This window comes from Spermophilus citellus, assembly GCF_964194105.1.
Source record: "Spermophilus citellus genome assembly, chromosome: 7".
NCBI lineage: Eukaryota > Metazoa > Chordata > Mammalia > Rodentia > Sciuridae > Spermophilus > Spermophilus citellus.
Window position 1 is genome coordinate 100,095,834 of NC_138188.1, and position 24,723 is coordinate 100,120,556.

The window sequence follows — 24,723 nt, forward strand, 5'->3', positions numbered from 1 at the left end:
ACATGTATAATTTTGGCAACTAAGGTAAAAGCATCTTTGAGAAATACAAGGTGTTTAGAGTACAGAGTACTGGTAGAAGCATAAGTTTTAATGCTTTCTATACTAATGAAGCCAGAATTAGACCGAAGTCAGTATAGATAGGTAAATTAAATCAGATCAGATGAGTCAGGCCAATTTTGAGTGAGTCCTGGGAGGTTAGAGACTGTCCCCTGAGGGATTGAAATGCTAATTCTTTCAAAGCCAGTCCTCCATCAAGAACCTACCCCTGCTCCAACCTGTTGCTAAGGTAAGCTGTCCCAGGAATTGCCCCTCCCTACAGGAAACTATAAGGTTGTTAATTAATGTGTCCTTGGCTGCTCCATCCTGCCCTTCCCCCGTCAGCCTACCTGTTTCCCACATTTTGGCCATTGCTAGAATTTCCAAGGCCCAGTCAAATGCCTAGTCAAGTATGCAGGAAGGAGAAAGATACGGGGTAGAGGGCAAGAGAACAAAGGAAGCCTGGGACATATAGAAATAGAAGAAGATCTTAGAAGATGGAAAAATATACCCTGTTCATGGATAGGCAGAACTAACATCATCAAAATGGCGATATTACCAAAAGTTCTCTATAGGTTTAATGCAATGCCAATCAAAATCCCAATGGTATTTCTTGTAGAAATAGATAAAGCAATCATGAAATTCATATGGAAAAATAAAAGACCCAGAATAGCAAAAGCAACTCTGAGCAGGAAGTGTGAATCAGGCGGTATAGTGATACCAGATTTCAAACTATATTACAGAACAATAGTAACAAAAACAGCATGGTACTTGTACCAAAACAGGCGGTGGACCAATGGTGCAGAATAGAGGACACAGAGACTAATCCACAAAGTTACAACTATCTTATATTTGATAAAGGGGCTAAAAACATGCAATGGAGGAAGGATACCATCTTCAACAAATGGTGCTGGGAAAACTAGAAATCCATATGCAACAAAATGAAACTGAATCTCCTCCTCTCACCATGCACAAAAATTAACTCAAAATGGATCAAGGAGCTTGATATCAAATTAGAGACTCTGCATCTGATAGAAGAAAAAGTTGACTCCGATCTACATATTGTGGGGTTGGGCTCCAAATTCCTTAATAGGACACCCATAGCACAAGAGTTAATAACAAGAATCAACAAATGGGACTTACTTAAACTAAAAAGTTTTTTCTCAGCAAAAGAAACAATAAGAGAGTTAAATAGGGAGCCTACATCATGAGAACAAATTTTTCACTCACACTTCAGATAGAGCCCTAATATCCAGAGTATACAAAGAACTCAAAAAATTGGACAATAAGATAACAAATAACCCAATCAACAAATGGGCCAAGGACCTGAACAGACACTTCTCAGAGGAGTACATACAATTAATCAACAAGTACATGAAAAAATGCTCACCATCTCTAGCAGTCAGAGAAATGCAAATCAAAACCACCCTAAGATACCATCTCATTCCAGTAAGATTGGCAGCCATTATGAAGTCAAACAACAACAAGTGCTGGCGAGGATGTGGGGAAAAGTACTCTTGTACATTGCTGGTGGGACTGCAAATTGGTGCGGCCAATTTGGAAAGCAGTATGGAGATTCCTGGGAAAGCTGGGAATGGAACCACCATTTGACCCTGCTATTGCCCTTCTCGGACTATTCCCTGAAGACCTTAAAAGAGCGTACTACAGAGATACTGCCACATCGATGTTCATAGCAGCACAATTCACAATTGCTAGACTGTGGAACCAACCTAGATGCCCTTCAATAGATGAATGGATAAAAAAATGTGGCATTTATACACAATGGAGTATTACTCTGCATTAAAAAATGACAAAATCATGGAATTTACAGGGAAATGGATGGCATTAGAGCAGATTATGCTAAGTGAAGCTAGCCAATCCCTAAAAAACAAATGCCAAATGTCTTCTTTGATATAATGAGAGCAACCAAGAACAGAGCAGGGAGGAAGAGCAGGAGGAAAAGATTAACATTAAACAGAGACATGAGGTGGGAGGGAAAGGGAGAGAAAAGGGAAATTGCATGGAAATGGAAGGAGACCCTCATTGTTATACAAAATTACATATAAGAGGTTGTGAGGGGAATGGTAAAAAAACAAGGAGAGAAATGAATTACAGTAGATGGGGTAGAGAGAGAAGATGGGAGGGGAGGGGAGGGGGGATAGTAGAGGATAGGAAAGTTAGCAGAATACAACAGTTACTAATAGGGCATTATGTAAAAATGTGGATGTGTAACAGATGTGATTCTGCAATCTGTATTTGGGGTAAAAATGGGAGTTCATAACCCACTTGAATCTAATGTATGAAATATGATATGTCAAGAGCTTTGTAATGTTTTGAACAAGCAATAAAAAATTTAAAAAAAAATAAATAAATAAAATAAAAGAATAAAAAGGGCAGAACACCTCACTTCTTGGGATATCAGGATACCAGCTATGGCTCCCTTCTCCCTCCCAGGAGTTTATATTACCCCTTTTTAAATAAACCCTTCTTTATATGCTTGCCTTGGTGTGCTTCTCTAATGTTCATACTTCAACATGTGAAGAAGCAGGACTCATCACCAATAACCATTGGTATCACTAATGTCCTACTGTGATTACCCAATTAGTCCCTCTCAGCTAACTACTGGTACTAATTAGTGAGTTCTCTTCCTCTATACTCCCTTATGTCACAGAACCCTTTCTTTACTCATGGATTCTGTATTAGTTTCCTCTTGCTGCTGTAACAAATTATGTTAAATTTAGTGGCTTAAAACAACACAAATTTATTCTCTTTCAGTCCTGCAGGTCATAAGCCCAAATTCAATCTCAGTGGGTTAAATCAAGGTATCAACATGGCTGGCTCTTTCTGGGATCTCTGAGGGGGAGAATCTATAACATTTTGATCTTTCCATCTGCAAGGCAGAGCACTCTAATTTATGCTTGTATGTCTTTTGTTGCATTCTTTTTTGACTGACTTCTGAACCCTTCTTATTTGGACCATTATATTTACATCAGGCCTATGTGAATAATCCAGAGAAATTTCTCCAACTCAAAAACTTTTTAACTTAATTACACTTGAAAAGCCCCTTTTGCCATAGAAAGTAATATTCACAGGTACTGGTGGTAAGGGTATTAAGGCCATTTACCTTCTAATGCCTGATATTGTCTTCACTTTTTGTATTACATAACTTCTGCCCATTTTTCTCTACATATATTTAAAACTTCCTCCAGTCAAATAACTAATTGGATCAGTTAGTAACCCTCCAACTTTTTGCTGTATTCTTATTGGGCAGAACTCTTGTGTTTGGTTAGCTCATAAATTGATAGCCACAGTAAATGGCTGCTCTTGGATCAGGTACTGATTCCTAACACAGTCAGTGATGTGAAGATATACAGCAAGGTGATTCATGGATAAGGGTAAATTTGTTGCAGTATGGAAAATCTAATTAATGGCCCCAGTTTTTTACCCTCCTGAATCCATGCCACTTGCTATGATGAAGAAGCAGAACAAATTTTTTCATCGTCCTATTTTGGACCTTTCCATGTGATTTATTTTGGTCAAAAACTGAGTAGAAGTGATGGGACACTCAGGTGGAACCTCTGTCAAGAGAACATGCATTTCTTCTTTTATGCATTTCTACCATTGCCATGGGAAGAACAGGTGTGGAACAGCCTGCCAGACCCAGGAAAAGCATGAGAGACTTGTAATGTCTAGGAGTACCAGCTGGTTCTCTCTCATGGGCTCATCCTAGATCAGCTAACCTATGTTCAGCCTATTGATTCATGAACTAAATAAATATAGTACTACCAAGACTTGGAGGTTCTTTGTCACAGAGCAAGAGCTAATGGACATAGGCAACTTTCTTCAAAATGAATCTGTAGATGTGTTAGCTTTGACCAGAATGGGGCTATGGATATGACAATCAATCTAAGGTGCCATAGGTTTCCCTGTGAAGAGGTGGTGGGTGCCCTTAAAGCCCAAGACAGACTGACCAAACCCAAAACTCTAATGAGAAAGAAAGTTATCTATTTTTGTGAGTTCATATTCAAAAATTTCAATCCTTGGTACTTTTGGCTCTGATTATGACTGATAATTCCAACATAATAGGTAGAAAAACTGGTGTTAGAATGACAAGGGTAGAAATCCCAGCCATCTATTACAAGAACGAATCTATTGGTAGCTGAGACTTTCTCATACTTTTCCAAAATGTCAAGCAACATTCATGAAGAACTATGGAAAATACAGTGCAGCATAAATATTTGACAGGATCAGGAAATTCACAGGTGTATCAAGTGTAATGTGGATCAAAATCCAGAATCCAAAATCAAGACTCCTTCTGGGGAAGAATCTTGGCCTTACAAAACTAGTGAGAAATGTCAGTGTAGCTATTACAGTATCTTAGAGAAGGTTCAAATGACAAGAGATTCTCTTTATCCACCATTTCTCATGGCACAGAGGAAGAATGGGGCCATTAATATGTTTGGGACATTTGTAAATATGGCAATCACTGCTGCAATTTGCCTGTCAAACTATTTAATAGTTTTGGCCTTATTTTATTTACATAACATTTTGTTTTGGTACTCTATTGTTCACATATGTTCAAAGAAAAGAGAAGAATATATGTAAAGCTTCTCAAGATATATATATATATTTCATGAAATTTCCTAGAATATTTTAGGGCTCAAGCCTACAGAAGTATATGAACTTGGTGATATAAAGAACACCATACAATATTTTTATCCATCCTCCTTTTGTTTAAGGAGAAAAAAATTCTCATATAAGAGTAATTATATAACTGAAAAAATGTTAACTAATAAACTTTCTAGCAAATATTTTATCCTGTAAAATATTTTAAGATACTATTTTGCATAATTTAGATAAGATTTTTACATAAGAACTTATTTTTATTTTTACTGTCTGCATTGGTAAATATATAAGAAACAGTAAACTAGGTAATATTGTGGGACAAATTGTACTATTAATTCTTGCCTTTTAATTTATGAGAAGGCAATGATGAACTAGTAAAATAAGTGAAGAATTATAGGTATGAGTCAAATAATCAAATATTATTCTTCTTAATCTTTTATTCTTTTATGACCATAAATATAACTTTATTTAAAAATATTAAATTTATGATAGCAGAGAAAAGACTTCAAGATGTTGGATCTAAAAATTTTAGGCTCAAGGAACCAATCCTGACAATTTCTAAATGGGTAAGTTTTCTTGGCTTTTTTTATGTTGTTAATATATGTAACATAATATACCACTACAGAAGTGTCTCTTCTTCAGACATATAAATAACAACAAATACTCCTATAATAACTACCTTGAAATGAGTTTTTAATTGCTTTGATGACTATAGTAGCAATTCTCAAAATATGTTAGCTCTGTTTACTTCCAATTTTATTCAGCATATGGGCATAGGAAAGCATTAGCATTTTCCAATTCCAAGGATAAATGTTTTCAATGTTAAAATAGCTCAGAACAGTTTTATGTTTTTCATCATGAAGTTCAAGCAAGAAATATAAATACAGAAACTTGGGTCTGCTGCTGTTATTCTCTGAATAAATTTGGTCAAACTGACAAGGATAAGGCCATAGTGCCATGGATCAACTCTTTTAGCTGCCTGTAACTACCAACTCAGTTAAATACATAATGCAAAATTAGTTCCACTGGTAGGCCAGCTAAATGAAAATGTTCACACTATATAGGTATGTATTGAACCTAAACACTATCCCTCACTTCTAAATATTCTTTGCATGGAGGATGGAGACTCTGGTGATTACTGCCATAGTAGAGTGTCTGAAAATGACAGGAATTTGGGCTTGAGTCTTTGTTCACACAGATTGAAAGAAATAAGACTTTCATCACTAGTTTTCAACTGAAATTAATTTTAATCAAGACCCTATTCTATTCAGGGGTAGAAACTAGATAACATTGCCATTTATTCCCCTGTTCTCCCAGTATTGAGTTCAAGGCCCATAAGGCTTATAAAATGCCAAGGCATGGGTAGTGGGGGTAGAGGGAAAATTTGATATAAGACAGTGTTAGTCTTGGCATCAACAATGACAGCTTCTTTCTATTCTATCTCTCAGAACACATCCAAGTTTTTATTTTTTCTAACAACAAGATTCTTTTGAGTTTGCTCCATACAATTCTAGTACCCCTGTTAGATGTTTGGGTTCATCACGTTACTCCTACATCATGCATCCTCATGAAACTTGCCAAATCTAGTTTAACATTTCACCATTTTCTTGCTTCTCATATACGTATTAGAATTATCCTATTGCTCCTATGCTGTGTTCACTCTGACAGAAAGAATTGAAAGGGCCTCAGACTAATCTCTCTGGACATCCATGTGACCATTGCTTCACATGCATCCTCATTCTTCAAGTCTCTTCAACAAACATTAGCTAATACTTTGTTGTGTGGAATTATGCTTCAGTCTCTAATTGAAACCCTAAGAACCTTAAGAAAGAGATATTTTTAGCATTTACAGCTTAGTTTACTCTTAAAGGAGGATTTCATAAAGAGGTATTAAGACAAAGTGATCCTAGGAATAGGAATAACAGGTTCTAAGATATGGGGGCTGCTATAATGAGACATGGACAAAGCAGTTGATTCAAGGACAATGGGAAGACTGGCTTGATTAAACAGTTGGATTCTTGCTGGGGAATAATGGAAAGTAAAGTCAAACACACAGGATGGGTCCTACTTCATGGTGAATTTCCTAAGGCCAGAGCTGTATTTCTTGTGCAATAAGGAGTTTTTCCTCAGAATTTTGACTGAAAGCAATTTCAGTGAAGTGCAGAGCAGAGAAGAATAGTCATAAAATTTATGATTATAGAATGATATTTTGATTTTAGTATAGTCAATATTGCTTATTTTTCACCTTTACACCACAATACATTTTTTTAAATTTTTATTGTTGGTTGTTCAAAACATTACATAGTTCTTGACATATCATATTTCACACTTTGATTCAAGTGGGTTATGAACTCCCATTTTTACCCCGTAAACAGATTGCAGAATCACATCAGTTACACATCCTCTGTTTTACAAATTGCCATACTAGTAGTGTCTATTGTATTCTGCTACCTTTCCTATCTTCTACTATCCCCCCTCCCCTTCCCTCCCCTCCCATCTTCTCTCTGTACCCCATCTACTGTAATTCATTTCTCCCCCTTGTTTTCCCCCCCCCTTTCCCCTCACTTCCTCTTGTATGTAATTTTGTATAACCATGAGGGTCTCCTTCCATTTCCATGCAATTTCCCTTCTCTCTCCCTTTCCCTCCCACCTCTCATCCCTGTTTAATGTTAATCTTCTTCTCATGCTCTTCCTCCCAACTTTGTTCTTAGTTACTCTCCTTATATCAAAGAAGACATTTGGCATTTGTTTTTTAGGGATTGGCTAGCTTCACTTAGCATAATCTTCTCTAATGCCATCCATTTCCCTGCAAATTCTATGATTTTGTCATTTTTTAATGCAGAGTAATACTCCATTGTGTATAAATGCCACATTTTTTTTTTATCCATTGGTCTATTGAAGGGCATCTAGGTTGGTTCCACAGTCTTGCTATTGTGAATTGTGCTGCTATGAACATCGATGTAGCAGTGTCCCTGTAGCATGCTCTTTTTAGGTCTTTAGGGAATAGACCCAGAAGGGGTATAGCTGGGTCAAATGGTGGTTCTCTGTTGAACTTGTGACTCTTGTGAGATAATCTTGCATGGGCCTCTGGGATAAAAGGTCTATAAGAAAGGTGCCACAGACTTACTAATAAATAAGCTCCAACCTGAACCAAATTCAGGTGTGCAAGAGTCAGTTGTTGAAAACTTCTTTCAAAACCAAGCAGAGCAGAAGTTTATAAAGTTTCTTTCTTCTCCACTCTATCTTCAGGGGGAAATTTCCTGGGGCAAAAACTGCCACAGCCATAGAAGCACATCTGTTTTTTCTTTTAAAAGTGAAATCATCCTTTATCCTGTACTGTTTTGTCTCAATCTGGCAGTCATGGCTTGACTCAAACCATGCAGTATGCAATGGGTAAGGCTGCTAGAAAGGTGAAGAGCTCTGGGCCCTGACTGTTCCCTGGAGTATCAATCTTGATTTTGCTGCTGGTAGGCTTTTGATTTACACCTTTGCAGAAAAACATAAAACTGTTTCTGCTAAGAACCACAACACCTTATAGAATATAGTGTTTGGCCCTAAAACCAACTATCTTAAAATTGTATTTTGTGTTTGTGATTCTTGGGGATAGAGAGGATTGATATAGGGTAAATGGTGATATGGTCTAAATTTTTATGTTCCCTCCATATTTGGATGTTGAAACCTGATTTGTATATGATAATAGTAAGATATGGGGCTTTTAGGAGGTGATTAGGTCATGGAGGCCTCATGAATGGGGAATGGACCTTTGAAAAAGAAGCCCCAGAGAGCTGACTTGCCCCTTCTACCATGTCAGGACACAGGGAGAAGGCACCAAACATAGTAAGGGAAAAGGTTCCCTCCAGATAGTGAATCTTGGAGTGCCTTGATGTTAGACTTACCAGTTTCTAGAATTGTGAGAAGTTTCTGTTTTTATAGATAACCAGTTTATAGTATTTTGAGATAGCAGTCTAAATGGACTGAGAGAATGAATCAAGGGGTTGGTGCAGGACACAAAGGAGAAAAGGGGAGGTTTTTCTAGTAATATTAAATTAGAACTATAACAGCTATTTCTTTTTTTGTGACCAATTTAGAAAATTTCCTAGAATGTCCAATGCTAGGATAGAGTAGAATAAAGCTGTCCCTCTGGAACAGCAGAGAGATTTTTATAAATAAAGCCAGTATCCATTAAGAGTCTTAAATATATCAGTAATTCCATTCTGTTGTTTTTACAAGAAATATAAAATGGGTAATATTTTTATGTACAAAAAATGTTCATTACAAGATTACTTCTAATAAATTTTAATTACAAAAGGGTAGGAATTGTTGACTAAAATATGATTACATTTATATATAATGCAATATTATATATAATGCAATAATGGATCTCTTAAATGATGTTCAAGCCATGTGTGGTGGCACATGACTATAATCCCAACTACTAGAGAGGCTAAAGCAGGAAGATCTCAAATTTAAGGCCAGCCAGCAACTCTGTGTCTAAATAAATTAAAAACAACTGAGGATATAACTCAGTGGAAGTATGTTTACTTAAAATTGTGTTCACAAATAATTTTTAATCACAAGGTTTGCAATTCTGATCACTAAGATTAAAAAAAAACATATTGCAAAATTAAATGTGTAATATGACATTAATTAAGTAAAAATATGCATTAAAATATGAGAATTACATCAGAATGACAGCTTCTGAGTGGTGGGTGATTCTATTCTGACATTCTCAAAGGTCAGCATATTTTCAGGCTGTGACCCTCTGCAAGAGATTTTCTAGGGCTGGGGATGTGGCTCAGGCGGTAGCGCGCTAGCCTGGCATGCGTGCGGCCCGGGGTTCGATCCTCAGCACCACATACCAACAAAGATGTTGTGTCCGCCAAGAACTAAGAAATAAATATTAAAAATTCTCTCTCTCTCTCTCTCTCTCTCTCTCTCTCTCTCTCTCTCTCTCTCTCTCTCTCTCTCCCCTCTCTCACTCTCTCTTAAAAAAAAATGAAAAAAAAGAGATTTTCTAAAACATCATTTCTAATACAAAATATTATACTTCTATAAAGATGTTGATAATTGAACCACATATGTCACAATATGAAGCTTACTTCCCAATAATCTAATCCCTCTCTATTGTAGATGATCTCTTTAGGAAGTATTACAGATTCATGTTTTTTAATAGTAGTCTATTTTAACTGCTTAAAATGTTATGGAAGTAAGGTGCAGCGGAAATGATAACATATGACGTAGACTAGGGGTTTCTGAATAAGGTATGTTTCTGAAACCAGCAGCACTAACATCACTTGTAAGCTTATTAGAAGTACCACTTCTCTAGTCCTTCCAGAAACTAGTTTAATTAGAAGCACTGGAGATCTGGCCTAGTAATCAAAATTTTAACAGGTCCTGCTGTTCTGATTCATACTCAAGTTTAGGAATCACTCACCTAGAGCACGGGTAGGTTAAAAACGTGACCAGTTCTTGCATATAAAATGTTAATAGAATATAACCTTTCTCAATGTTGCATGTTGTCTATAGCTGTTTTCATACTACTATAGCAGTGAATAGTTTTGATAGAGACCTTAAGGTCCACACATCCTAAAATGTTTTCTATTTGAATCTACAGGAAAAAAAAATGCCAACCTCTAGTCTGGAGGTTAGAAATCTCTTTATATTTACTTTATATATTTTCCACTATTTTAAATATAAATAAATATTAAAAATTTACCCTATGACTGGTGTTCTGTGACAGTGTCTATGAACTTAAAAGTTTAATTGACTATGTTAATGTGAATTTCATTAATGTAGACATTTTTTGGAGCAGATAGAATGACCATTTATATGAAGTATCCTTAACTTCTGTTCTATAAATAAATATTAAATCAAAGAAAAATAATTCTTAAAAATGAAAAGAAATCACAAAAGTTTATATATTGCCGAGACAAATAAATCTAAAGGGTTCCACCTGCTGGTAGAAATAAAAAATGACTACTAGTTAAAATATGCATTCTAAAAATCATCTGGTAGGTCAGAAGTGATAGATAAATTTAAACTGAAAGGATGATTGTCTTGTTCTTTATTTTAAAGAATAAATTAATATAATTAATAATTATGATATTTCTAGATATATATGATAATTCTATCTTTAGTTTTTTGAGGAAGCTCCATTTGTTTTCAAAATAACTATACTAATTTACAATACCACAAACAGTTTACAAGGGTTCCCTTTTCTCCACATCCTTGCCAACACTTGCTTTCATAGTTTTAATGATAGCAAGCCTAACAGGTATGAGGCATATCTCATTGTGGTTTTAATTTGTATTTCACTGAGAAATAAAAAAGTTATGCATTTAAAAATGTATTTATATATATTCAATTTTCCCAACACCATTTATATATATATATATATATATATATATATATATGTGTGTGTGTGTGTGTGTGTGTGTGTGTGTGTGTGTATCTTTTGGCCATTAAGTCCTTAGCCCATTTTTAAATGGGAGTTTTATCTTCTTATTATTGGTTGTATTTCCTTATATATCCAATTTGCAAATGTTTTCTCCAATTCACAGTTTGTCTCTTGACTTAGTTGTTTCCTTTGCTTTTCAGAGCTTTTTAATTTGGTAGATTACCATTTGTTAATTTTTACTTTCATTGCTTATGCTCTGAGGGTTTTATCCTTGGATAAAAAAATCATGGACCTTTTTCCCATTTAGTGGTTTTATAGTGTCAGGTCTTATGTTTAAGTCTTAAATCCATTTTGAGTTGACTCTTTTTTATGGGCAAGATGAGTGTCCATTTTCATTCTTCTGTACATGGATACTCAATTTTCCCAACACCATTTATTTTAAGAGACAATCCTTTCCCCAATATGTGCTCTTGGGAACTTTGTTGAAAACCAATTGATCATAGGTGCATGGATTAATTCTGGGATTTCTGTCCTATTTTCATTGGTTGCTGTGTCATTTTCATACTAGTATCCTGCTTTTATATTATTGTGGCTTTGTAAAATATTTTAAAATCTGGTAATACAATGCCTCCAGCATTGTTCCTTTTGTTCAAGATTGCTTTGAATATTTGGGGTTTTTTAAAGGCTTTATACAAATTTTAGGATGGTTTTTCTATGTCTGCGAAGACAGACATTGCAATTTTGATATGGATTGCACTGAACCTGCAAATCACATTGGGAAGTATGGACATGTTAACAATACTAGCTCTTCTAACCCATGAACATGGAATGTTTTCCCATTTATTTATGTCATCAATTTCTTTCATCAATATTTTATGGTTTTTCAATATGTCAATTTTCACTTCCTTTTTTGAATTAACTCTTAATTAATGTATTCATTTTTGATACTATTATAAATAAGATGATTTTCTTAATTACTCTTTTCAGAACTATCCTTGTTAGTGTATAGAAATATAGTATTGAAATACTGCTGATTTTTGTAAAGTTTTTGATTTTGTATCCAGCGGCTTTGCTAAATTTATAAGTTCAAACAGTTTTTTAGTGTAGACTTTAAGATTTTCTATATAAAAGATCACATCATCAGCAAACAGACAAATTTACTTCATCCTTTCCTGTTTGAATGTGCCCTTATCTAATTGCTTTGGTTAGGATTTCTAATACTACATGGAAAGAAGTGTTGCAAATAGTAATCTTTATCTAATTCCTGATTTTAGAGAAAAAGCCTTCAACTCTTTATCATTGAGTATGATGTTAGTTGTAGAGTTGTCTTTTATGACCTTTATAGCATTGAGGAAAATTCCTTCTATACCTACTTTGTAGAGAGTTTTTATCAACAAATGATACTGAATTCTATCAAATGATTTTTCTGTAACCAGTGAGATATGATAGTTTTGTCCTATATTCTATTAATATGATCAAACACAATCATTGAGTTGTATCTGTTGGATCAGTCATATATTTAGAAGTCTATCCAACTCTAAGGTGAATAATTTATTTAAGGTACTGTTGAATATGGCTTGTGAGTATTTTTTCTGAGAATTTTTGCATCTCTGTTTATCATTAATGTTGGCCTGTAGGTTTGTTTTTCTTGGGGCTTCTTTGGCTTTGGTATCAGGTTGATGCTGGTCTTGTAAAATAAGTGAGCAATTATTCCTTCCTCTTCAACATTTTGAAGAGATTGAGAACTGCTATTAGATTTTCTTTAAATGTTTGGCAGAATTCTTTTTTGAAGCCATTTGTTTTCTTGTTAGGAGACTTTTAATTACTTATTTAGTCGCCTCACTTTTTATTGGTCTTATCAGATTTCTAGTTGCTTCGTGATTCAGGTTTTGTAGGTTATATTTCTAAGAATTTTACATTTTTTTTTCAAAATTTATTGGTATGTAATTGCTTATGTAGTCTTTTAAAATCCTCTGAATTTCTATTATTCGCTGTAATTTCTCCTCTTTCACTACTGATTTCATTTATTTGAATCATCTTTCATGTTTTCTTCAGTCTGAAAATTTCCTCAGTTTGAAAATTTTGTTTAGCTTTTCAAAAAAACTAATTTTTAGTTTCATTAAACTTTTTTTTGTTTTTTATTCTCTATTTTATTTATTTCTGTTCTAATCTTTGTTATTTACTTCCTTCTGCTAAGTTTAGCTTAGTTTGTTTTGCTTTTTTTAGTTTCTTAAGGTACAGTATTAGGGTTATTTCCCCAATATTTTTAGATGGACACAACACCTTTATTTATTTTTATGTAATGCTGAGGATCAAACCCAGTGCCTCACAAATTCTTTGATTAAACTTATTCTTAGAAATTTTTGTAATTATTTTGAATAGCATTGCTTTCATCATTTCTTTCTTAGCAAGTTCAATATTGGTATATAAAAATGCTGAGTTTCATATATGCAATGTATTTATTAGTTCTAAGAGAATTTTAGTGGATGCTTTGTGAGTTTTTTGGTACCCGTTATATTGAACCCAGATGTCTTTAACTACTGAGCCATGTCCCCAGCCCTTTTATTATTATTATTATTATTATTATTATTATTATATTTATTTTGGGACAGGGTCTCACTAAGTTGCTTAGGGCCTCACTAAATTGCTTTAAATTGGCTTTAAACTTGCAATCCTCCTGCTTCAGCCTCCTGAACTGCTGGGTTTATAGGTGTATGTTTGTTTTTTTAAGGTATATAGAATATGATTATATGCAAACACAGATATTTTCACTTCTTCTCTTCATATTGTTATGTCTTTTTTTTCTCTTGCCTAATTGCTCTGGCTAAAAATTCCAATACTATGTTGAATAAAAGTAGTGAAAAAGAACATCTTGCTTTGTTTCAGATCTTGGAAGAATCTCTTTATTTAGCTTTCCTCATCCATTATAATGTTGGCTATGAGTTTGTCATCGAAAAATTTTATTATGTTGAGGTACATTCCTTATATGCTTATTTTTTTCAGGGTTTTTGATAATGGAGGCATATTGATATTACCAAATGTATTATTGCATCTATTAAGATGATCATGATTTTTGTTCTGCATTCCGTTGTTGTCATGCATGATGTTTATTCATTTATAAATGTTGAGCCATCCTTGCATCCCTGAATAAATCCCACTTGATCATGGTAAATGATATTTCTGATGTTCTGTTAAATTCAACTTGCCAATATTTTTTTGAAAATTTTTGCATCTGTATTATTCAGGGATATTAGTCTAGTTTTCTCTTTGTTTCATTTTCTTTCTTTTTGCTGTGGTGTGTGTGTGTATGTATGTATGTGTGTGTGTGTGTATGTGCGTGAGAGAGAGAGAGAGAGAGAGAGAGAGAGAGAGAGAGAGAGAGAGAGAGAGAGAGAGAGAACACGCACATTTATGTGCAGGTATCCTTATTTGGGTATCAGGGTAATAATAGTGGCTTTGCAGATGAACCTGGAAGAATTCCTTCTCTTTTAAATTTTTGGAATAGTTTGAGAAGAATTGATGTTATTTCTTATTTACAGATTTGGTAAAACTAGGCCATGAAGCCATCAGTCCTGGGCTTCCCTTTGTTGGCATACTTTTTATTACTGATTCAATCTCATTACTTGTTATTGGTCTGTTGAGGGACACCATGTCTTCATGGCTACATTTTGGTAGGTTACATATGTCCAGAAATGTATTCATTTTCTGCTAGATTTTCCAATGTTTTGGTGTATGATTGTTGATACCAGTCTCTAATGATCCTTTACATTTCTGTGGTAACCACTGTAATGCTTCCTTTTTCAATTCTGATGATATTTATTTGGGTCTTTCTTTCTTTCTTTTTTTTTCCTGGATAGACTAACTGAAGGTTTGTTAATTTCATTTATCTCTTCAAAAAGTTGACACTTTATTTCTATTATCTTTTGTATTGTTTTTAAATCTCCATTTATTTCTATTCTGATCTTTGTTGTTATTTCATTCTATTAATTTTTGGTTTGTTTTCTTTGGGATTTTTAGTTCTTTAAAATGTTTAGATTGTTAATTTGACATCTTTCTTGTTTCAATGTAGGCATTTATTCCTGTAAAGTTCCCTTTTGGTGCTGCTTTTGCAAAGTCTCATTAGTTTTAGTATGTTGTGTTGACATTTTCATTTGTTTCAAGAAATTTTCTATTTTTCTGTTTTATGACTCATTCAACAGCATGTTGTTAGTTTCTATATAATTATATAACTTCTAAAGTTTCTATTGTTGATTTCTAGTTTTGTTCTATAGTAGTCAGATATGATAAATGATATGGTTTTAACTTTTTAAAATTTGTTGAAACTGGTTTTGTGCCCTAACATTGTCTCTTCCAGTGAATGTTTCCTATGATGATTAGCAAAATGTATATTCTATAGCCATTGGATGAAAACTTTTGGAAATGTCTGCTGGGTCTATTTTTCCTATAATATAATTTAACTCTGATATTTATTTGTTGATTTTTTTTGGGGGGGGGAATAGTCTGGATGAACTGTCCAGTGATGAAAGTAGAATGTTGAAATTCCCAGATATTATTGTATTTAAACTTATTTCTCCCTTTAGGACTAATAATGCTTGTTTTATATAATTAAGCACTGTGGCATTACATGCATATATATTTTAAATTATTGTATTTTCTGTTGAATTGATCCCTTGGTCATTTTATAATAACCTTATTTGTCTCCTTTTACAGCTTTTCACTTTCAATCTATTTTATCTGGTACACATATAGCTTCCCCTACTTGCTTCTGGCTTCTATTTGTGTGTAATCTTTTCACATCTCATAACTTCAGCCTGTGTCTTTAATAGTGAAATGAGTTTCTTATAGACAACATATCACTGTTTTTATTTTAAATCAGTCTGTCTATATACTTTCTTGGCAAGAAATTAATTCATTTACATTCAAGATTATCATTAATATGGAAAGACTACAGTATTTTGTTTATATTCTTCTGATTGTTTTGAATATCCTTTTGGTTTTGTTTCTCTCTTGTTTATCTTTGTGGTTTAGTGTGGTTTTTTATCATAAGTGTATTTTTTTTCTCTTTTCCTATGGTGTATCTACTCTACTACAATGTTTTATTCTTTCAATTTTTGTTGTTGTTGTTGGTATTTGTTTTAGTCAGCTTTTTCGCTCCTGTGATTAAAGAACCCAACCATAACAACTATAAAGGAAGAAAAATTTATTTGGAGGCTCATGGTTTCAGGGGTCTCAATTCACAAACAGCAGGCTCCATTCCTTAGGGTTCAAGGTGAGGTAGAATATTATGACAGAAGAGTATAGTGGAAGGAAGCAGCTCACATGATGATCAAGAAGCAGGGAAAGACTCCACTTGCCAGATACCCCAAAGCTATGCATCCAATGCCCCACCTCCTCCAGCTATACCCCATCAGCCTTTAGTTACCACTCAATTAATTCCATCAGGTGATTAATTCACTGATTGGGTTAAGGCTTTTGTAACCCATCATTTTTTCCCTGAATGTTCTTGCAGTCTCACACGTGAACTTTTGGGGGGCACTTCACATCCAAACCACAACATTTCACTCATGGCCTCCCAAAACTCATATTCATCTAACAATGCAAAATATGTGTAGATCATTCCCGAGAGTCCCCATAGTCTCAATAATTTCTTTTTTTTTTAATTTTATTTTTTTTATTGGTTATTCACAACATTACAAAGCCCTTGACATATCATATTTCATACATTAGATTGAAGTAGGTTATGAACCCCTAATTTTACCCCAAATGCAGATTGCAGAATCACGTCGGTTACACATCCACAATTTTACATAATGCCCTATTAGTAATTGTTGTATTCTGCTACCTTTCCTATCCCCTACTATCCCCCCTCCCCTCCCCTCCCATCTTCTCTCTCTACCCCATCTACTGTAATTCAATTCTCTCCTTGTTTATTTTTCCATTCCCCTCACAACCTCTTATATGTAATTTTGTATAACAATGAGGGTCTCCCTTCATTTCCGTGCAATTTCCCTTTTCTCTCCCTTTCCCTCCCATCTCATGTCTCTGTTTAATGTTAATCTTTTCTTCCTGCTCTTCCTCCCTGCTCTGTTCCTAATTGCTCTCATTATATCAAAGAAGACATTTGGTATTTGTTTTTTAGGGATTGGCTAGCTTCACTAAGCATAATCTGCTCTAGTGCCATCCATTTCCCTGCAAATTCTATGATTTTGTCATTTTTTATTGCTGCATAGTTCTCCATTGTGTATAGATGCCACATTTTTTTATCCATTCATCTATTGAAGGGCATCTGGGTTGGTTCCACAGTCTAGCTATTGTGAATTGTGCTGCTATGAACATCGATGTGGCAATATCCCTGTAGCATGCTCTTTTAAGGTCTTCAGGGAATAGTCCGAGAAGGGCAATAGCAGGGTCAAATGGTGGTTCCATTCCCAGCTTTCCCAGGAATCTCCAAACTGCTTTCCAAATTGGCCGCACCAATTTGCAGTCCCACCAGCAATGTACAAGTGTACCCTTTTCTCCACATCCTCGCCAGCACTTGTTGTTGTTTGACTTCATAGTGGCTGCCAATCTTACTGGAGTGAGATGGTATCTTAGGGTGGTTTTGATTTGCATTTCTCTGACTGCTAGAGATGGTGAGCATTTTTTCATGTACTTGTTGATTGATTGTATATCCTCCTCTGAGAAGTGTCTGTTCAGGTCCTTGGCCCATTTGTTGATTGGGTTATTTGTTATCTTATTGTCCAATTTTTTGAGTTCTTTGTATACTCTGGATGTTAGGGCTCTATCTGAAGTGTGAGGAGTAAAAATTTGTTCCCAGGATGTAGGCTCCCTATTTACCTCTCTTATTGTTTCTCTTGCTGAGAAAAAACTTTTTAGTTTAAGTAAGTCCCATTTGTTGATTCTCAACAATTTCAAGAGTGTTCAAAGTTCAAGTCCAAAGTCTTCTCTGAGGCTCAAGGCAATCTCGCATTGTGAGCTCCTATAAAATTAAAAGCAATTTACAAGTATCCAATATATAATGGTACAGAGTAAACATTTCTATTCACAAAATTAAGGGCTTAGAAAGAAGGGATAGGGCCAAAGCAAGACTGAAATCCAGTTGGGCAAACAAGCCCTGTAGATCCATGTGTAGCATCTGGGGCACATGGAATCTTGATGTTCTCTCCAAAAGGATTATTGTAGCTCTGCCCCTTTTGCCTTGTTTGTTGTAGTTCCAGTGGCCTTTCTTTTGGCTTGTCTCTGCTCAATTCCTGAAGCTTTCCTAGGATAATATCCCACTTTACTGGCATTTCTTAATCTCCTAGGTCTCCGCTGCAGCTTTGACTTCCTCCTCAAAGTCCACACCTTGCTTTTTCAGGGAGTTCCCATAGGAACTCAAACCCTGCTGCACTTTGTCTGGCATCCCAGGTTTTCCTTTGAAATGTGGTGGAAGCCTCCATGACCCCTAACTTCAGCAACCCGCATTCCTGAAGAACCAGCACCACATGATTGACGCCAAGGTCTACCACTATCTCAAGCAGTAGCCAAGCCTCCAGGGACCCTGGCTGCAGCAGCCTCTGAATGTCTGGGTGGCTGAGCACATTGAAAAAACTACCTAGTCCCCCTTGTGCAAGAAGGATTCCCACTGGCCTCTTAAGAAAATTTTCACTTTTACTCCTTTGAGACTGAGATGGGTGTGGTCTTGCCAGCTCCTGAGATGCCCTAAAGCCATCTTTGTTATTATCTCTAGGCAAAGCCTTCAGGATTTTTTTTTAGTGGCAGTAATGTCCAAACAACTGCAACTTCCTTAGACCCAGTTTTACTCTTGCCTTTCAAGTCCAATTTTTTACACCTTTTTGCTCTGTTTTCTCCTTCTGAATAGCACAATAGGTTCGGCTAAAAGCTGCCAGCAATATCCATGAATGCTATGCTGCCTAGACATTTTATTAATTAGTCAATTGCTTTATTTTTTATTTGTTCTAATTAATTATGCATGACAATCGAATGCATTTTGACACATCATATGGAGTATGACTTCTCATTCTTCTGGTTGTACATAATGCAGAATCACACCATTCAGGTAGTCATATATGCAAATGGGATAATAATTCAATTAATTCTATTACCTTTCCTATCCCCATGCCCTCTCCTTTCCCTTCACTCTCCTCTGCCTAATCTAAAGCAACTCTATTCCTCCCTAACCCCCACCATTTCTGAACTAGCATCTGCATATCAGAGAAAACATTCAGCCTTTGGTTTTTTGGGATTGGATTCCCTCACTTAGCAAGATATTCTTCAGCTCCATCCATTTATTGGCAAATGCCATTCTTCTTTAAGGCTGAGTAATATTCCATTGTGTACATATCACATTTTCTTTATCCATTCATCTGTTTAAGGACACCTAGGTTGGTTGCATAGTTTAATTTATTGTGAGTTAAACTGCTATAAACACTGATGTCCCTGTGTCACTATAGTATGCTGATTTAAAGTCCTTTGGGTATAAACCCAGGAGTGAGATGGCTAGGTCAAATGGTGGTTCCATTCCAAGTTTTCTGAGGAATATACATACAACTTTCCATAATGGTGGCACCAATTTGCAGTCCCACTAGGAATGTATGACTGTACATTTTCCCCAACATCCTAACCAACATTTATTGTTGCTTGACAATGCCATTCTGACTGTAGTGATATGAAATCTTAGAATTGTTTTGATTTGCATTTCTCTAGTTGCTAGAGATGTGGAACATTTTTTCACATATTTGTTGATCAATTGTATGTCTTCTTCTGTGAAGTGTCTGTTTAGTTCCTTAGCCCATGTATTGATTGGGTTATTTGTTTTTTGGTGTTAAGGTTTTTTGAGTTCTTTTTATATTCCTGGAGATTAATGCTATATCTGAGGTGTGTGTGGTAAAGATTTTTCTCCCATTCTGTGGATGCTCTCCCATTCTGTTGGTGATCTCTTCACATTATTTACTTTGCTGTGAAAGTTTTTAAATTTGAATTCATTCCACTTATTGATTCTTGACTTTACTTCTTGTGCATTAGAAGTCTTCTGAGGAAATCAGATCCTAGGTTGAAATGGTGAAGATTCGAGCTTACTTTTCTTCTATTAGGTGCAGGTCTCTCTTCTAGTGTATAGGTCTTTGATCTACTTTGAGTTGAGTTTTGTGTGGGATGAGAGATGGGGTTTAATTTTATTTTGTTACATATGGATTTCCAGTTTTCCCAGCACCATTTGTTGAAGAGGCTGTCTTTTCTCCAGGGAATGTTTTTGGTGCCTTTGTCTAGTATGAAATAACTCTATTTATGTGGGTTTGTCTCTGTGTCTTCTATTCTGTACCATTGGTCTACATGTCTGTTTTGGTGCCAATACCATACTGTTTTTGTTACTATGGCTCTATAGTATATTTTAAGATCTGGTATTGTGATGCCTCCTGTTTCACTCCTCTTGTTAATAATTGCTTGGCTATTCTGGGTCTCTTATTTTTCCAAATGAATTTCATGATTACTTTTTATAGTTCTGTGAAGAATATCATTGGGATTTCAATAGGAATTGTATTAAATCTGTATATTGCTTTTGTTAGTATGACTATTTTGGCAATGTTAATTCTGCTTATCCAGGTACATGAGAGGTCTTTCCATCTTCTAAAGTTTTCAATCTCTTTCTTTCATGTTATGTAGTTTTCATTGTAGAAGTCTTTCACCTCTCTTTTTAGATTTATTCCCAAGTATTTTATTATTTTTAAAGCTATTTGTGAATGGGGTAATTTTTCTCTTTCAGTAGATTCATCACTGATTTTAGGAACACATTTGATTTATGGAAGTTGATTTTATATCCTGCTACTTCGCTGAATTCATTTATGAGTTCTAGAAGTTTTCTGGTGGAATTTTTTTTTGGATTTTCTAGATATGGAATCATGCAATTAGCAAACAGTGATAGTTTGAGTTCTTCTTTACCTATTTGTATCCTTTTAATTTCTTTATTTTGTCTAATTGCTCTGGCTAGAGTTTCAAAGATTATGTTGAAAAGAATTGGTGAAAAGAGGACATCCTTGTCTTGTTCTAGTTTTTAGTGGGAATGCTTTCAATTTTTCTCCATTTAGAATGATGCTGGCTTGGGTTTAGCATATATAGCTTTTACAATGTTGAGGTATATTCCTACTATCCCTAGGTTTTCTAATGTTTTGAACATGAAGGTGTGCTGTATTTTGTCAAATGCTTTTTCTGCATCTATTGAGATGATCATATGATTCTTGTTTTTAAGCCTATTAATATGATGAATTACATTTATTGATTTCTGTATGTTGAACCAATACTGCATCCCTGGGATGAATCCCACTTGATTATGGTGCACTGTCTTTTTAATATTTTTTGTATGCAATTTGCCAAAATTTTATTGAGAATTTTTGCATCTGTGTTCATCAGGGATATTTTGGTCTGAAGTTTTCTTTCCATGATGTGTCTTTGTCTGATTTTGGAATCAGGGTGATATTAGCCTCATAGAATGAGTTTGGAAGGGTTTCCTCTTTTTTCATATATATTGTTTATCATTCTAAATATATCAGCAGTATATCTTATTGATCCAGACAAAATACTTTATCTGTTAAAATAAATAGGCACAGATACTCAAATTACATTTTAAAAATAAAATAAAATATATTCAACCAAATATTTAAGCACATTATAAAAAGCTAAAAGTGTACACTGCTAAGAAAATACACCCTCTTTTTTTTCTTTTGATACATCCTATTTATTACAGTGATAGGCACTGAGGCTACAATGTTAAAGAAGTTTTTGTTGACTTTATGAGTTTACAGTTTGTTGGGGAAGACAGATATTGGTTACAGCAGTTATAATATGATGTACTGAGTGAATTATGCAAGACTTAGGGAAGACTCACTAGGGGAAATTGCAATTAAGTTAAGACATAAGGGATGTCAGTTAGATGTGAGGTAAAGAGTCAAAAGAACATGGTAAATCGGATTACTACTTTCTGGTCTAGCATATACAAATCTTGAAAGTTCTAACAAAAGTGAAAAGATGAATAAACTGAAAGTCAACAATTCTTTAGATCTGAAATAAAAGTGAGGTCATAGGGAAAAACATTACCTCCAAAATTGGAAAGATTTGCAGATGAATATAGAGAATCAGAACTTACCAGAGACAAGACTCTTGAAGAGAAACCTCACAGGAACCAATGCAAAAAGTAAAGAAAAATGAACTATAATTGATGAATTGCCAGCAGCTCAGTGTAGATAAATCTAAAAAAATAAAATCTCCCAGGTAATACAGTAACCAGGGGACCCCCTCCTGTTTATGAATTTTACTCCAGGGTTGTCTATCAGATTATTATAGTGAATATTAGTGAAAAATCCCCTTATACTTCTAGAAGGGGGAAGAGAAAAGGAAACATTTTGTAATATGCCAAGAAATTCCGTTTTGTCTTTTCTATTTGGGAGGGAGGGGTTGAAATATATTCAAAGTCACAGCCAGTTGGCACAGTTCCACTAAAAACAAAAACAGGAAAAAACAAACAAACAAACAAAAAACCCCACAAAATTTAATCATATGATTATAGAATAATTCCTCTTGCCCACTCCTTCCCACCACATCAACAGGTCTTCAGCATAATAATAATAAATCATAACTGAAACAGCTAGAAGACTCAGATTCTATTTAAAGAATTCTAACATAGTCCTAAAGATAATTAGCAATTAGATATAAAGACACAGTTGCAGGAGGGACTTTAAAAAGGTGATAAGAGGGATGATGTTGCAGCCATGGAAATGAGGAAGTTGCTGCATGGAAGGCAATGAATGATTTTCTAAATATTTTGAGTTTGATGAACTAATGGGGAACAAGTGGAGTTCTCCATCATGCAGTTGAATGCAAGTCATTCAAGGAGTCAGCATAGAAAAACAAACTGATGCTAGAACCTCTGAAGCTGACTCTATCAAGTGATAAATAGGAGGGGTAAATGAAGCAGAAATGAAATATCAGGAAATAGGAAATCAAGCAAGAAAATTGTTTTTAGTGTGAACTTCACTGTATACTACATTTATAATTTGGGCCTAGTTTAGATCATGGGATTAAGAAAGAAAACTTAAAAATTAAGTAGAATTTTATTTATTTAGGACTTAATATGGTGGTGACTAATGTAGGATGAAAATGTGTGGGTAGCACAGGTCCTAAAATTGTGGTTAAAGAAATGTGTGAATAAATAAATGTTTATGTTTCCCTATACTTTCTCTTTTTTATCCCCTGTCAAACAATCTTTTTTCCTTAATATTAGCCAATTGTACATATTTTTTTCTAAAAGAACAAAGGAATATGGTATTCTATATTTTATAATGCCTAAAGGCAAATATGATATAAGGGAGTAAGAACAGACTTATCTAGCTAATATATTTTACCTGTAAAATGGGAATAATAATACTTGCTATCAGCTTATCTTGAAGAATTGTTCTGTGAGTTAATCGAAAAGAATTGTACATCATTACAATGAAGATAAATGTAAAATGATGTATAGCATAATTGGTATTTAAAGGTTTTTTTGTGCTTCTGCTCTTATGCTGGTAATATTGTTATTACTTTAAAGTCATAAATATCTATTTTTTGCTATGTTCAGTAAAAAAATTCTCATTTTTATTTTATACTTATATAAGTATATAAGTATACTTATATACTTTGTTTACTTCTGAGCTCTGTACACCATAAATAGATACAATTTATACTTACAAATTTACTGTAATTTGCCTTCTGTGAGATGTTTGCATTTATCTTATTTTTGCCCACTTCTAATCTGGCAAATATGTGCCAAATAAAATGTTAATATCAGCAAACAAACATTTTTGTTGGGTGTGTCCTCACTGTCCAAATGTTTGTTTTTAGCCAGAACTATTTGTTTCAAATTCTTTCATGAAACATGCATTTGTTTTTGGACCATCCTAAAATATTCCTGTCTATATTTCCTCAGGTCACCTTGTTACCAATGCTTCTTTCTTATGAGTTCTCCTGTTGGCCACATTTTTTTTTCTGAGGCTTCAGTAGTTGCCTGGCAGGAATGTTTGTAAAAACATTCGCGGATAGCCCAAACATTTTTTTAATAACATTTGCTTGGAAAAAATTTACTGGCAGTCAGGACACATTATTTAAACATATTTCAAAATATTTATGTATCCCTGAAATACTTTGGCGGTGTCTGTAGAGTAAAGCTGAATTGATGGTTTTTTAGTTAAATCTTTTTGTTTATTTGTTTTTGGTCATTCATAGTGGTTGATTGATGAGTGCTTGATAGAATTTCCACACAGTTATTTGATTAACTCAATAGTAAGGTGACTATACCACCAGAGGTTTTTGAACTTTCTAACTTCTCAGAGAAATGAACTTAATAAGCAAATTGGATTAATTTTACTATAATCTTGTCAGATGCTGATTCTCAGTTGATATTTCAGCTCTTTCTTTCCTTTTAAATAGTAATTCATAAAATTATGGATATTTTTAGTATCATTTTGGTGTTAGTATTTAGTAATAGATGTAGCTTTAATGAGACCTATTGCTCTTTATATGGGACTTACACCATTTTTAAAAATTATTTTTTTTATATTCCATGACTACATCTAAATGAAAAAGGAAAATAGATAAGTCATCTGTGCATTTATGTGGAATGGCCAAATAAAATTTTA